The sequence below is a fragment of the Pteropus alecto genome, unplaced genomic scaffold (assembly GCF_000325575.1).
Source record: "Pteropus alecto unplaced genomic scaffold, ASM32557v1 scaffold394, whole genome shotgun sequence".
NCBI classification, from domain to species: Eukaryota; Metazoa; Chordata; class Mammalia; order Chiroptera; family Pteropodidae; genus Pteropus; species Pteropus alecto.
This window is the reverse complement of record NW_006436007.1, coordinates 635,767-649,944: the sequence shown is the minus strand read 5'-3', so window position 1 is coordinate 649,944 and position 14,178 is coordinate 635,767. Positions and strand designations below refer to the sequence as shown.

At 41.4% G+C, this 14,178-nt stretch overlaps 1 long non-coding RNA gene across 1 annotated transcript in view; it reads right to left on the bottom strand.

Annotated features, from left to right (window-relative positions):
- Positions 1-4,733: 4,733 nt before the first annotated feature.
- LOC112479636 overlaps positions 4,734-14,178 on the bottom strand; it is an 89,467-nt gene continuing 80,022 nt past the window's right edge. Inside the window, exons 2-3 of the long non-coding RNA XR_003046252.1 lie at positions 6,472-6,605; positions 4,734-4,854 (exon numbers count right to left, since the gene is read on the bottom strand). This is a non-coding gene — a long non-coding RNA (uncharacterized LOC112479636). The remainder of the gene's footprint in view (positions 4,855-6,471; positions 6,606-14,178) is intronic.

Genomic DNA, 14,178 nt, shown 5'->3' with positions numbered 1-14,178 from the left:
CAGATCTACATCTCTCATTTGCTGCTATAGTTCTAGCACAGAACTCTGCACATAGTAGGTACTCAAAAAGGGCTAACTCATCATATGTAACACGTTCAATGATAAGTGATATTTGTGGAGCTCTATACTCCAATCTTCTAATGGTAACAAAAATTAAATAAAAGAATATAAAGTAGTCAACAAGGTCCTATTCATATATCTACACAGGAAGGATAGGTTTACAGCTTAGTCTAACCCCTTGTTTTCCTGATAGGAAAAGAATTCATCTCTCCCAGGCTTCCAACAAAGAATTCCAGAAGTTACATGAGAAACTCTACAAAATTGCCAAAGCTCATCAGCAAAGAAATTTAATAAGAGAAACCTTCCTAGAGATGTGTTTAGGACAAAAACAGAAGCGGGTCAGGAAGGAGATTATGTGTGTTAGGAAGGAGATTAATTCAAAATAGAACAAAGACCCTAAATGGTAGGGTAAGTTCCAGGTGGAGAACAATTGAGAAAACTAGGGATAGAGATGCCTAAGTGTGCTGGGTGATGTGGAAGAAAAGATGTGGGCATATGTAATCCATGTTATGTTTTTATAGTATGATACATGACCAGCCTGAATGTGGCTCCTTAACCTGTACCTAGAACATAGACACAGATGAGAATAGTAAATCAGTTAACTATAGAAAGGCTGATCTTAAAATTCTTGCACTCACTAAACATGCCAGTTTTCAGATTCTTCTAAAATATAGTTCAGCATATTTGGGGTTGAAGAGAGGGTTGGCTTACATGGACAAAGTTTTCGTGCAAATCTTCACATAGCATAGCTCTAGAAAGTACCATGCCCATTGCATTTTTTATGAATTGTGTACCAGTGCCCTGCAGTTGAGCATTGTGGCAGCCTCAGCCTCAGAAAGTGGTTGATTAATTCCAATGGAAGGTCTCATAATTATATCTTTGGGATTCCAGGATGAGTCAGCAAATAGATGTGTGGTAGTAACTGTTTCATCACCTGCCCTTAAGTCAAATTTCACAATGAATAACCTTGAAAAGAGCTGTAGTCTGGAGCCAATTTAGGGTGGAAAACCAAGGGGAAATTCTGAGTCAACCAAAAATAACTCTGTACATGAGCGTACATGTGAAGCAAGCATGAAATGATACATCAGCACTCAGGAAGGAAAAAGAGTTACTGGTAAGGTACTGAAGGATAGATGATAAAACCAGAAGCTTAACGTCAAGGACAGAAACCAGAGATGAGCTATGGATAATTCCAGAATAGACCTTAGAGTCAGAGGCAGCAGTTTGGAGTACAGAAAGCAATGTCACTAGTGCTGTACTGAGATGCCAGTGGGTTTGGGGTCTGTGAGGGCTCAGAGGGGTTGGTTGCCTTCGAGGTTTTGCTCAGAGGTGCTCCTGGAACTGGCTCCCCAGTCCTTTATAGTGTTTTGCCTTTACTATGCCATAGAACAATGTGGGCAGCTGATAAAAGCAAATATATGACTTGAGCATCAATTACACTCATTCATTGAAACAGACATCTTGGGTCACAACCAAAATCACCTTTTTTGACAAGGAAGTTGAATACAGAGATTTTTTTTAGCCCAAATAACCTGAATAAAGGCCTTAACTATTCTCTCCTTTTGTACCAAAGGCAGACTGAATGCAAGAAAAGCATATGTGACTAATCAAAATAGGTTCCCTACCACCCCCACTCCTCCAGGCCCCAACACATAACTGGAAGTTTCCTTGGCTACAATGGAGCCTAAACCTCATTACAGAGGGTTTATCTAAGGCCTCCAGGAATAGAAAAATGACCCCTGGTCATTGCAAGAGAGCATTAGTGAACACACAGTAACCCCCGAACAAACAGCACTCTTTAAGGCACTCATCTGCAATGCTGTGTCCACGTACAACATTAGGCAGAGAAAAAACTGGTTCTTGAGTACACATACTACTTGGAGATCAAGTCCCCTCTGCATCTATTTTAAGCTTATTAAAATAGGAGTAAGCTGTACAGGGATAAGAATGAGAATTAAGACATCTAGGGTTTGAAAGAAGAGAAGACTAAATGTGAAAATAAGAAAGACCAATGGTCCCTCTCATTCAAAGGTCAAAGCCCTATAAACACTCTCACAGAATGTTCTCTATGCATCTTATATTTTTAGCAGAGTGCCAAGCCGAGTTGACTCTCCCAGCTATCCAATTCAAAAGGCTGAGTCTGAGAGCCAAGCTTCCTCCTCAGTAACCATACCACAAAGATGGGAATGGTACCAGAAGCAGCAAGTTCTTGGCTTCATGCCAGCTGCTTTATTACTTATTAACTTATTTTACATAGCCTTCGGCATGGCAAGAAAAGCTTCCTTTAATTATCAAAAGGAATGAAGAAGCCACAAGGGAAAATCAGAGCCAGAAAACTGTGGCTGCGCTGATTACACCTGGCTCTTATCAAAGCTGACACAGGGTCCAGGCTGTGCAGATACTGGTGCTGAAGCCATGGGCCATGCGTGGGAGAGAATCTGGAAGGTACCACTCGGCACCGGGTAATTCTGCCTAAATGAATTCTCGATAAGGAGGATTTTTTAGTTCTTCTCTCCTCTTCTTCCACTTCAGGGAAATTGAACACCAAAGTGCCAGAGACAGAACATACAGAGTATAACCTTTAGATTCAGGTGGCTAACGTGGTAGAGCAGGCTGGAGCTTCAAGGTATTGAGAGTAAGAGAAGAGATCACTCAGCAGAGGCACTGGCTAAAAGGCAGCCTCACATCTTTGTAAGTACTAAAAATTACCATCAGAACCATCTTATGAGCAAGTTTAGAAGGTGAGAAGGTACTGAGTGGGCTGGAGAACACCTGGGAGAGCCTGCTCCTGCCCAAACATGTCTGTCTCGGTCCCACGAGCATCATCACTGGAGCATCAGATCCAGTACCGCCTTCTCCCTCAAGTTGCTAACTCCTTCTCATGACTGTGTTTGTCTCAATTTTACCAGCGAGAGCATTTCAGGGAGAAAAGTGGAAGGAGATACAACAGAATCTTGAAAAGAGATTTTAGGATAACAAATCCTCGCTCCCTTGACTTCCCAGGCCCATGAAAATTTCAGAATGTAGCATCTGGGTGATGTTCTAATTTTGTGCCATGGTACAGTGCTGTTGTGGAGTAATGCCTTGTGCCACACCTCTGGTTATCCTCCAAAGAGAAGACGTTATCTTAGCGTGAAGCAGCAGGAGTAGGCAAGGATGAGCAAATGCAGGAGGAGGTTGAGGGGGGCCTGTTTCCATGTGTACTTTCAGAAAGAAATTCAGTTCTCCTGTTTCCAGGAAACCTTGACACACGTGAAAAGGCCACCAGCCCCTAAAAGATCTTTACCACACAAAACTAAGATGTGGTGGGTCAGCCTGGCCATCACGATGAAAGGCTAGATGGTATGGGGAACATGGCGTGTATCAGGTGGCTAGTGACAATTTACATCACCTTGCAGAAGGTAAAGAGCCTGCCTAACGTGTACTTGATGAAAAGAGGTGAACTATAAAATGATGACAGTGAAAAATTTAGAGAAATGGGGTAACGTTTCGTGAAAAATCAAGTTTGTAAAGCTGTGTTGAAAGAAAATGATGAAGTCGGAGGATGACATTTCATGAAATTTCAGGACAAATGCTGAAACAAGTAGGCATGTGTGGAAGAGATGACTTTAAGGGGAGAAATTATCTAGGAAAAGAGAAAGAAAAGAAAATTTTAGTTTCTTATTTTCACAAGAAGATAAAACGTAATTGTAAAAATGTTTGGCTTGCTGGATAGAGGAAAATAACTACAAATTTGTATAGCATGTAAGTATATTTATAATAGGAAATATCTGTGAAATAAAATACATTGAGGCACTTTGACAAAATAATGTTATCCATATTATTAATACAACTGAATGTGTCCTCTTTATCCAACACTGATTTTTTTTCTACAATTTTTCTTTCTTTGGCCCTTTCTTCTTGGGCTTCTTTTCATTTTCAAACATGTTCTGAACTTCCCTATCTTAAAAACCATCTAAAAAATATATATAAACCTTTATTTTAATATTTTCTCCTAGTCTACCACTATCTCACCTTGCAATCTCCCATTATAGCCAAAGATCTTTGCACACATCATCTTCATTTGCTCCCTTCAGTTTCTCTCGAAGTCCTCCCTCCTTCCTTCCCTCACCCCTTAATTCCCAGCAATCGGGCTTCTACCTCCTCACTGCTACTGAAATGTATGATACTTCCGTGGTATAACAGGCTCCTTCCAACCACCCCCAAACCGTTCTTCAGGCTTCGTCCTTTGAGTTCCTCTGCCACATTTTAAGCTGTTGAAAGCCACAATCCTTCTCAACTTCTTCTGGGAGTCTTCCCTTGCTGTGTCTTTTCCCAAACGCATCCCCCCCACCCCACACCCCCCACTCAAAAAGAAAAAAAAAGTATCCACATTCTCTGTGAACAGCTGTCCTTACAGGATAACTTTACGAGAGTACAGTTCTAGAGTACAGTATTACCCATGCAATCCCACAGTGCTTTATGCTTTAGAAGTTTGTTCTAGTTGTTTCTGATCCGGACAAAATATATAAAGACATGGATCTTGGCCAGTGTCCAGGGAATACCCTGCATTTCTCATTGCTGTTGTTTTCCTTAGCTTTCCCAGTATAGATACAGATCACACATTTGTATCCCAGTATAGATACAAATAACCAGAGGTACACTTACTCTGAGTATTCTGATCATCCCCGGTTCTTTACCATTTCAACTCTCCCTCCCAAGATGGTGTGGCTTTGTAGATAGTACAGCAGATGTCTGGGAGAGAGGGATGAGACCGGGTTTCCTTTATTGCTCTCACTTTCTGTTTTCCAATTTCTGGAAACGAATAAGCCATGGATTTTAGTTACCACAATCTATACCAAATGTATGATAGACCTCGTATATAAGTGTACCAAATGCAACAAAATCAACAAGCAAACAAACAACTTTTGACATTGATGCCTCTGGGGAAGAAAACTGGGTGGTTCAGTGAAAGAGGTGGGAGAGAGATTTACCTTTCACTGAAGCTTTTATACCTTTTCACCTATATGCTGTGTGCATTTATCCTATATTCAAAAGTAATTTTTAAATACAAAATGCATAAAATACTTTGTTAGATTCTGTTGATCTAAAGAAAGATTTCTAGTCTCAGGAGCTTACCATATCATTAGGAGACAGGACATTATTTTAAAAGAAAAAATTATAGATATTTTATACTGGCCCCTCTACTTACTCGCTACCTAATATTAACCGAGTTATTTAACTACTTTGATTTCAGTTTCTTTACTTGTGGAGTGGGAAGACTGGATTAAATAAATACCTATATCATTTCATTTGTTCATTCATTAATCTTATTTATCTAGTCAAGACATTTTTAGTGAACACCATATTAGCTGGCTTTTGCCGTATAACTACCCTTAAAATTTAGTACCTTAAAACATTAACCATTTATTTAGTTCACAGTTCAGCAGAGTGGCAATTTGGGTGGAGCTCAGCTGCCTGGTTCTTCTGTTAGTCTACGATGGGGCTCATATATGTGTCCACGATCGGCCATCAGCCAGCTAAAGTGGCTCTACCTCTGGGGCTATCAGCTGGGGCAACAGAGGCGACTGGGCCACATGGCTCTCATGTGGTCACCCAGCCTGGGCTTGTTCACATGTGGTCTGAGATTCGAAGAGTAGCAAGAGGGCAACGTCTCAAAGAAAAAGCCCTCTTCAGATCTCTTCTTGCATCATGTTAGTTAATGTCCCATTAACAAAATCAAGTCCAGCCCAGATCTAAGGAGTGAAGAAAGAGACTCCAAACGATGAGAACTATAAAGTCAATTGCAAAGAGCTGTGGAAGAGGGAGAAGAATTTGTGGCCATTTTACACTTGACCACAAGCATCTTTTTTGTACCCCTACCATCATGGAGCTTACATTTATTTTATCTTCTGTGCCACTGAGTTTCTACTGCTAGCAAATGATAATTATGAAAATCTGGAGTGACACGTACCTTAAGGCAAATCTCAGGGAAGAAATGAGTAAGTCTACAGAATTATTAAGTTAACAAAACCTTTTTCCAAGAGACTGTTTTGGCCAGATTTTTCAAAATGTTCATTCAGTTTTTTGTTAAATTTTTGCCAGAAATTCTATTTGCAGACCCAAATGACAGCCTTACTGTGTTTGGACTCCTTAAGAGTTAAAGGAAGCAGTGACTGTTAATTCATTTCCCTTATTGGGGCTCGCAGATTTTTTTTAAACTACAGCTTGTGGAATAATAAGATATATGACCACTGGGAATGGCAGGAATCAATCCATTAAACAAGTTCTAAACATATTCAACATCCCTAGCGCTGGCCAGACATTGCAGGGATAAAAATGAGACAATTATCATTCCTTCCATCTGGGAAGCTTGGCATAAAGTTAGCGGGGGAAATACTAATGCATCCAAAAAACGATAACAAACAATACCAGGTAGCAAATGAAATGAAGATGTTGAATCCACAGTTCTCTCCAAGTATCAAGTTTCTCCAGGTGTTCCAGCTGCTCTTACACTACCCGCTCCCTCACTTCCTGCTGTGTCAAGTGTCCCAGAGTAAATTACCCTGTGGAGAGGAAATGTTACTCAGCCTGACATCACTGTGCTCCATCACACCCTCTCACACACCTGCTCCCAACCTCGCATCCCTCACACACCTGTCATCACCCACAAAACACTCCCCTCCTCTACCCTATACATCAGCCTATAAATTCACATCCTAATTTTTCCATTTAGATAAGACATCCTTCCCAAACACACAAACCCAGAATGAGATGTCACTTAAAAAAAATTGCAGAAAATATGCTCCGGCACGTTTCTACTTTTCCTCCTTTACGGTAACTCTGAAGAAAACCGAAGTCCCTATGGGTAATGACCCAAAGGTCAGAAGAACCTCGAGAAGGGGCGGTTGCCTAATGGAGAGAGCACTTTCTGGGGGCCAGAGGGCCCTGAGTTCTACAGATGATGTTGATGCTTTCTCATGGTCTCATTTGGGGCATGGTCACTGAGACTTTGAGTTTCCTTATCTTTCCAGTAAAAATAATGAATATTCTATCTCCCCCATCTACCTCACAGGGTTGTTATAATTTTCCAATTTGATTACTATGTAAAATTATCCTATAAAATGTAAGTTTCTATATCAAAGGGGTAACAGCTCTATCTAAAACCAAGGGTGATACTCAGAATATTTATTGACTGATGTGCAATGGCATGTATTAATCAGAGGACACCTAGCAGCCAGAATAAACATCAACCAGCAGTCCTGGAGCTTACCAGGAGAATGTCAACCCTGTCTCCGTGGATCTACATGTAATATGGAGGGGGAAGTGGTGCAGACAGCAAAATAGGCACATGGACAAAGTCTTATGTGGGTGCTGCCCTCATTCAAAAATAAGTACTTATTAGGGCATATATAGATTCCTATTGGTAGTATAAATTGTTAAAAACTTTGAAACTTAAAATTTAAAGAAAGTGTGATCATAAAACAATATTACTAAAATGAATTCAAAAGTAACTTTAACAGTCACATTTCCACACATTTTTGAGCATCATTCATGACCTAAAAGTGTCTATCTAGAAGTTTTTTGAAAACTTTCACCTCTAAACTGGCTAAATAGCAAATAGCCATCAACTGCCATATAATTGCTTTGTCTTTGCTGAAGCCAACTGAAGTTTTATTTCCTTCAGGCTAGTGATCAAGGATACCTACACATCAAAAAAATATCATCTTTTTGTATTTTACAATAAGTCAGATATTTGGCACTCTAAACCAGTGGGCTTTGGAGTAACTAATATGTGAGACATGTTCATATGTTCTCATATGAAAGAGAAATAGTCTGAATTTAGGCCCCGTAAACGCCTAAAAGCCCCACTGCCAGGACTGATGCATATCTACGCATGTCTGGCAAATTGATGTGCAGCACTTGCCAAATATCTATTTGAATGAGGGCCGAAGAGACCTCCCAGGGGAGAAATTATTCCAAGGGAAGAGAAGGTTAAATAGATAAGCATGGACAGTCGGGTCAGGAAAGGGACAGTTGTAAGGTCAGCATGGTGTTTGCCACTAGAATTTGAGTCTCGTGGATGTGGTGAAGTCGCAGATGGCTTCAAGAAGAAGAATTTGGAGTTTTCAGCTATTAAATGCAGGGCCCTCACTGTGCTGCTTTGGCACATGTCCATGCCCCCACATATACACCACTACCACTCCACCCACCCCTGGGACCTCAAGCTCCCAGGACACCAACAGCTCTGCAGGAGACAGCTCTGTGGCATCCAGAGCGGAGAGCTATACTCAGGGGAAGGCCCATGAGTGCCCAGCAGATGGCAGTGGTGCCTGGACCAGGTAGCCAAGTCTGTGAATGTCTGCACACCAGAAGAAGAATCGCTCAGTGCCCAGGAGACACCACGAGGCAGCTCACTGGACTCTGAGCCTAGGCTGGAGGTGGCATGCAGAGAAGGGAAGTCCAAAGGTCAGAAAACACATTGATTATTGAGAATGTTGGATTGCCCCCTTAGCCCAGGGCTCAGGCCTTTCTGATTCTCCATCTCCTCCCATTTCCCAAGTTGTTTTAAAGGCCAACTCTAACTCTATGTCATAAATTTCAGTTTTTGTATCTCCATCCCAAACCTTTCTACTGGACTCCGGACTCATATATCCAACTGGCCGCTGGGTATCTCCCTTTGGATGCCAAATGGAAAATGTCTAAAACTGGACTCCTAATCTTCTCTCCTCAAAAACATCTGCAACCTCCAGCCTTCCTTATGGAACCCTTCATCCTTCCAACGGATCAGGCCAAAATTCTTGCAATCATTTTTAATTTCTTTCTTTTCCCCATCTTCACATCCAACTCGTCAGCAAATCCTAAAATCCAGTGACTTCTTACTGTCTCTGTAGCTTCTTCTTTGGTCTAAGGACCCACATCGCTTGCCTAGATCACTTCAACACATTAAAGCACAGAACTAGAACTCAATCGCTTATCTTTTTAGTGTTGGGGTGGTAGAAGGAAGGCCAACAATTTAATTTCAATTAAAAATCTGAAATTAGAAAACTCATGAAATGACCTCTATAAGATTGTCCCTCAAGGAGAATTAATGTGACACATTAATAGGGTCCCTCCTATCAAAACCCTGCCGTTGCTTAAGGATTTAGCACACTCCGTCCTCACATGCAGTCTTTCTTGACACCACCAGCCCGCAGGGCCCTTTTCTGGACTTGGAACCCTATAGCGTTTACAGTACATATGGTTTGTCTAGCATTTGATTACATTCTATCTTGGACTGTGCACTAATCTTTCCACGGGTGTTAATCCTGTTGCTCCAGCTGTGTAACGAGGCAGAGGTCCAGCCTAAGCCAAAAGGGGGATTTGATATGTCTGAGCGGTCTGGCCCGTGTGGTAACTATTAGGTGCGGCCACCATAGGTATTTGCATCTGAGGTCTTTGCTGAAGATTTTGAGCATGTGGGTGTGTGCATCCCAGGGTGGGTGAGGGGAAGACCAGGAACTGGGGAAAGCCTGGTTTCTGACTTCAGATATTAGTCCCCTGCTCAGCCTATGGATTCAGGTCTGAACCCAATAGAGAGATCTGCTGGCAGGCTTAGGGAATTTTTTCTTGGGCAAGTATTGAGGCAAGCGAGCCAGGCTACTCTGCTTTGATGCCCACATGACAAAGAGAACAGAGAGCAGGTGAGCCAAACATGCTGCTTGCTTGTCAGGGACTCAGCCTAGCAGTGAGGCTCAGAAAGGGTTGGGGCTACCAAAAGCAGACTTGGATCTCATTAAAAAAAAATTTTCCAGACCCCCTTCAGTGACAGATGGGCTAAGCTATTTTCTGGTAGTTTACATGGGCAGTTTCCATAGTTGAGCTGCCTCCATTCTGAATCTCCAGGTCCAGTCATTTGTACCAGGTTCTCCGCATCTCGGCTACTCTGGCACCTCCCAAGTTGGTAACTTGAGGACAGAGCAAGGGCACCCTTATTGGTCACAGAATCCCAGGAGGACCTTGATGGCAGCAGCAGTTGTCTCAGGCTGCCTCCAAGTGACATCAAGCATGTGGCCCCTGAGTAGGAGAAAATGAGAAGCTTGTTCATGAATAATTGTTCACTCATGGAGCATGCTCAGAAGGGAATACTGTAGTGTTCACTACATTGAAGGTAGTGGGGATGAATGGAGGTTCTTACTTTCTTCAGGGCATTAACCTGATCTGGAGAAATGTTAATTATTATTTTAGAGTGGTCTCATTTGAATCCACAGACCAGTGAGGCATGGGGAGCCTGAAGCCTTTGCAAACTCCATAAGTGGAAAGCCCAGGGCGTTCACGTAACTGGGGCATCCCAAACCATACATACAGTAGGCTCTGGTTAATTGGATTTTTCAAAAATAGACATAAGTAACAAAGGTCCCTTCTGAATCAGGGATATCAAAAGCCAAAGTATGTGTGTGTGAGGGGGGGGTGGCGGCGCGCCCCGGGGCTCCTTCCTAAGGCCTCGGCTCCTTCCCGCTTTCCGCAGTGGAAATCAGACTTCAGGACGGAAGCAGACACCTCCCTTCCTAGCAGTAGAATTAGGAAAGTCATCTAACCCCATTGAACTCAATTTGCCTTAAAATAAAAAAATAATAATTCCTAGCTTGACTTCTTTGAGCATTATCAGGGTAATCAGCTGAGATCATGCATGTGAAAACGCTTTAAAAACTATAATACAGTATAAATTTAAAATATAATTCATATAATAATGTATCTCCTCATATAACCTAAGATTAAGAATTAAGACAATAATTGGAATAATTTTTGAATGTTTAAGTTTACCTTATTAACTAAATATTTGTAACAAAACATAGTTGATTAATTACCCAATTCACCTTGCATCACTGAAATCAAAAAGACAGCCTAAGAAATAAGCTCTTGACCTTATTGAGTGTTTAAAGCCATTTATTTACTCATGATTGAAATGTCCCACATATTATAAGTGTCTTAAAATCACAATTTGGAGATCACCTTATTACTTATTAAATAAAAGATAGCCCATGTGTGTTGTCTTGTTTCTTAACCTCTTCAGTGTTTAGATTCCAGACGACACTTTGCATCCTTCAGACACTTTCGTGTCACTCAGCCTGTTACACTCTGCTGTCCGTTCTCATTCTACCAATTACGCACACTGAAGGACTTTGCTCGGAGCCTTACTTCGCTGATGCTGATGTCTTCCATGAGGAGACACAGCATCTCTGAGACTTCTGTTTCTTGGGGAGGAGATGGCCTAATGGCTTTTTAAAATATTTCTAATATCATGTTTTCCAACTTAGAGAAATTAACTACATGTCACGCTTGGGTTCTGGCACAACAAAAATAACAAGCTAATACTCTCTTCTCAAAAGGTTAAAACTCTGTTCCCATCAGGCATTTTTCTAACAAGACCATTCAATTTGTGGAAGAATCTCATAGGTCATTTCAGATGAAGGTCTGAAAAAAGTACGTTCCACCTCATATTGATTCTTATTTCTTTTTTATTGGTATATGACTAGCATACAATAAAACGCACAGATCTTAAGAGAGTTCAAAGTTTGGACAACTGCATACACCACATAACCAGCTATAACAAGATATAAAACCACAGGTATTATTAGAGAAAACCATCAGCAACACTGATGACAAATGGTAAAACTGGTTTTACAGAGCTTCTACCAGAGCTAGCTTTTAAGGCAGGGCCCCAAAACCCCAGGCCGCAGACCGGTACTGGTCCATGGCCTGTTAGGAACTGGGTCGCACAGCAGGAGATGAGCACCAGGTGAGTGAGCAAAGCTTCATCTGTATTTGCAGCTGCTCCCCAGTGCTAGCATCACCACCTCAGCTCCACCTCAGACCATCAGGCATTAGATTCTCATAGGCGTGCCGGTCCCTGGTGTCAAAAAGTTTGGGGATTGCTGTTTTAAGTCATACATTGTGGATTTCCTGAGTACATGAGATTTAAGTAGATTCATGGAAAAACAAATCTCAACACTAACTTTGTCCAAGTCTGATGTGAATTTGGGGTTAAAATATTTAGTAGATTTGTATACATCTTTAGATATTTTCTGACTGTAAGGGTAAGTTGTGTTTATTGTAAAATATTGGAAAATACAAAAGAATCTTAAAAGAATATACAAAGAGCTATTTTATAAATTCAAAATATTATTTCTTTGTCATACAAAGAAAAAGATGATCCGTAATCCTATCATCCAGACAAAAATCAATATTAGCTTTGTGTCTTATAATCTTTTAAATATATATTTTATAGATAGATAGCTAGGTATGTGTGTGCTTTGTTTAAAAATGGGATTTCACTATGCATGCTATTTTATGTTAAGTGAAATAAAGAGTTTCTGACTTGAAGCTCAGTGCCCAATGCCCAGTCTACATGTCTTTCTTCGCAGAGACTATAGCTCATTGGACAAGACAGACTTACAGCAGATCTCAAAGCCCCCTAGGCCGGGCCCCAGATTCAGGAGACGTTGGGTCAGCAGCTCAAGATCTCATCTTGAGTGTGTCCAGCATTTTGTAAACCGTCTGGGAAACTGACTGGAACTTCCTGAATGTCTAATATACAAACTCGTAAAATATTGCAAGAAATTTAGATATCAGTATGCATAAGTCTCTGTCTTCTGGCCAATTACTGAGCTCCCTGTGTGAACAAATGCTTCTCAGCAGTTCCTGGCACGAGATGCTCGCCGCTGCTGCCATAATCGCCTGCCTGCGATCAGCGTGAGTTGTGCGAGTATTTCTAATCCTGTCATCGAAACTCAGTGTGATTCTGGGACTGAGCACTAAGGAATTGGATGTCCAAGGTGAAACGACTACAGTGTAAACCAACAAGATGAATTTCTACGGGCAAATTTATTCAAGGTCATTATTTCATCTGTTTCTTTGGTTAATATTTTCACAGACCTTCAAGCTCCATGTTTCCAATTTTCTCCACCTTCAGTGTGAAATCTCTTTTTACGTTTTGCAAAGAAACATTAGCTTTTTAATCTTCAAGTTACAACCCCCACACACACACACACCACCCCCAAAAATATATTCCCCCCACCCTCTTGAACAGAGCAGAGATCCCAAGAAGTAACAAGAGATCCTCACCAGGCAATATGTTAAGATAGGGGCTGTGTTAACAAAAGAAAAGAAAAAAAGAAGAAATTAATTCCCAGTGAATTCAGCAAAAGAAAGCCTGTGATTCAGCAAAAGAAAGCCATGGACCATTATGTTTAGCTCACAGACACACATATAACTGCAGCTGGGAAAAGACTGCTCCCTAATCATAGCTTTCTCAGCTCGCCAGGAGCAAGGAACATGACTCAGAGCTATTCTTTCTTTCTTTTTAGGAAATCCAGCTCCAAGGGAAGAGCCCATGCTGTCGAAAAGAAGCTACCTATGAAGAAAAATGAGAACAATTAAGCCCTAAATCTGTACAAGAAACTCGAACAGCTGAGACTCTAAAACAAAAATGGAGATAATGCTAATGATTACGTTTTATAGCCTCAACATGCCTTACATCTGGAAGAGTTCCAAAGCCCTCAGCAGGTTGTCACATTGATAGAAGGGGCCCCTGCTGAGCCGCAGCTGCTTCTGGGGAAGAGCCGGCATCTGGAGAACAGCTGCATATCAATCCCCAAAACACACAGAGCAGGAAGGCAAGAGGAGCCTCTGCGAGGGCGCCCCTTCCACCTGGAGCTCCCTCCCAGGCTCCCAAGGTTCGGGAAGGCCGAAGCGCCACGTTTGCTAACTAATGCAAATGCAATAAAAGCTTAACTATCTGTAAACTTTGGAGAAGGAGATGGTCTGGCAGTCAAGCTTTCTCGTTAGTTCAAGGTTTTTGACACATTTAAGCATCAACTTTTGTTAACCGTGACAGATGAAGAGTTTTCTAAAATGTATTCCTGGATTCTCTTTATCAATTCCAATTAACCCTAAATACCTAATGTTACACTTTTAGTTCATCCAGTATCCATCAACGTGAAAAGATTTATGATGTATCAGTGGGCTTTTGTTAAAGAGAGGCGTCCAAAGCATTCTTTATGTATTCTGCTGTGCGTGTGCTTGCATGCACACGCACACGCACACGCGCGCACGCACACACACACACACACACACACACATATTCATACACAGAATTAG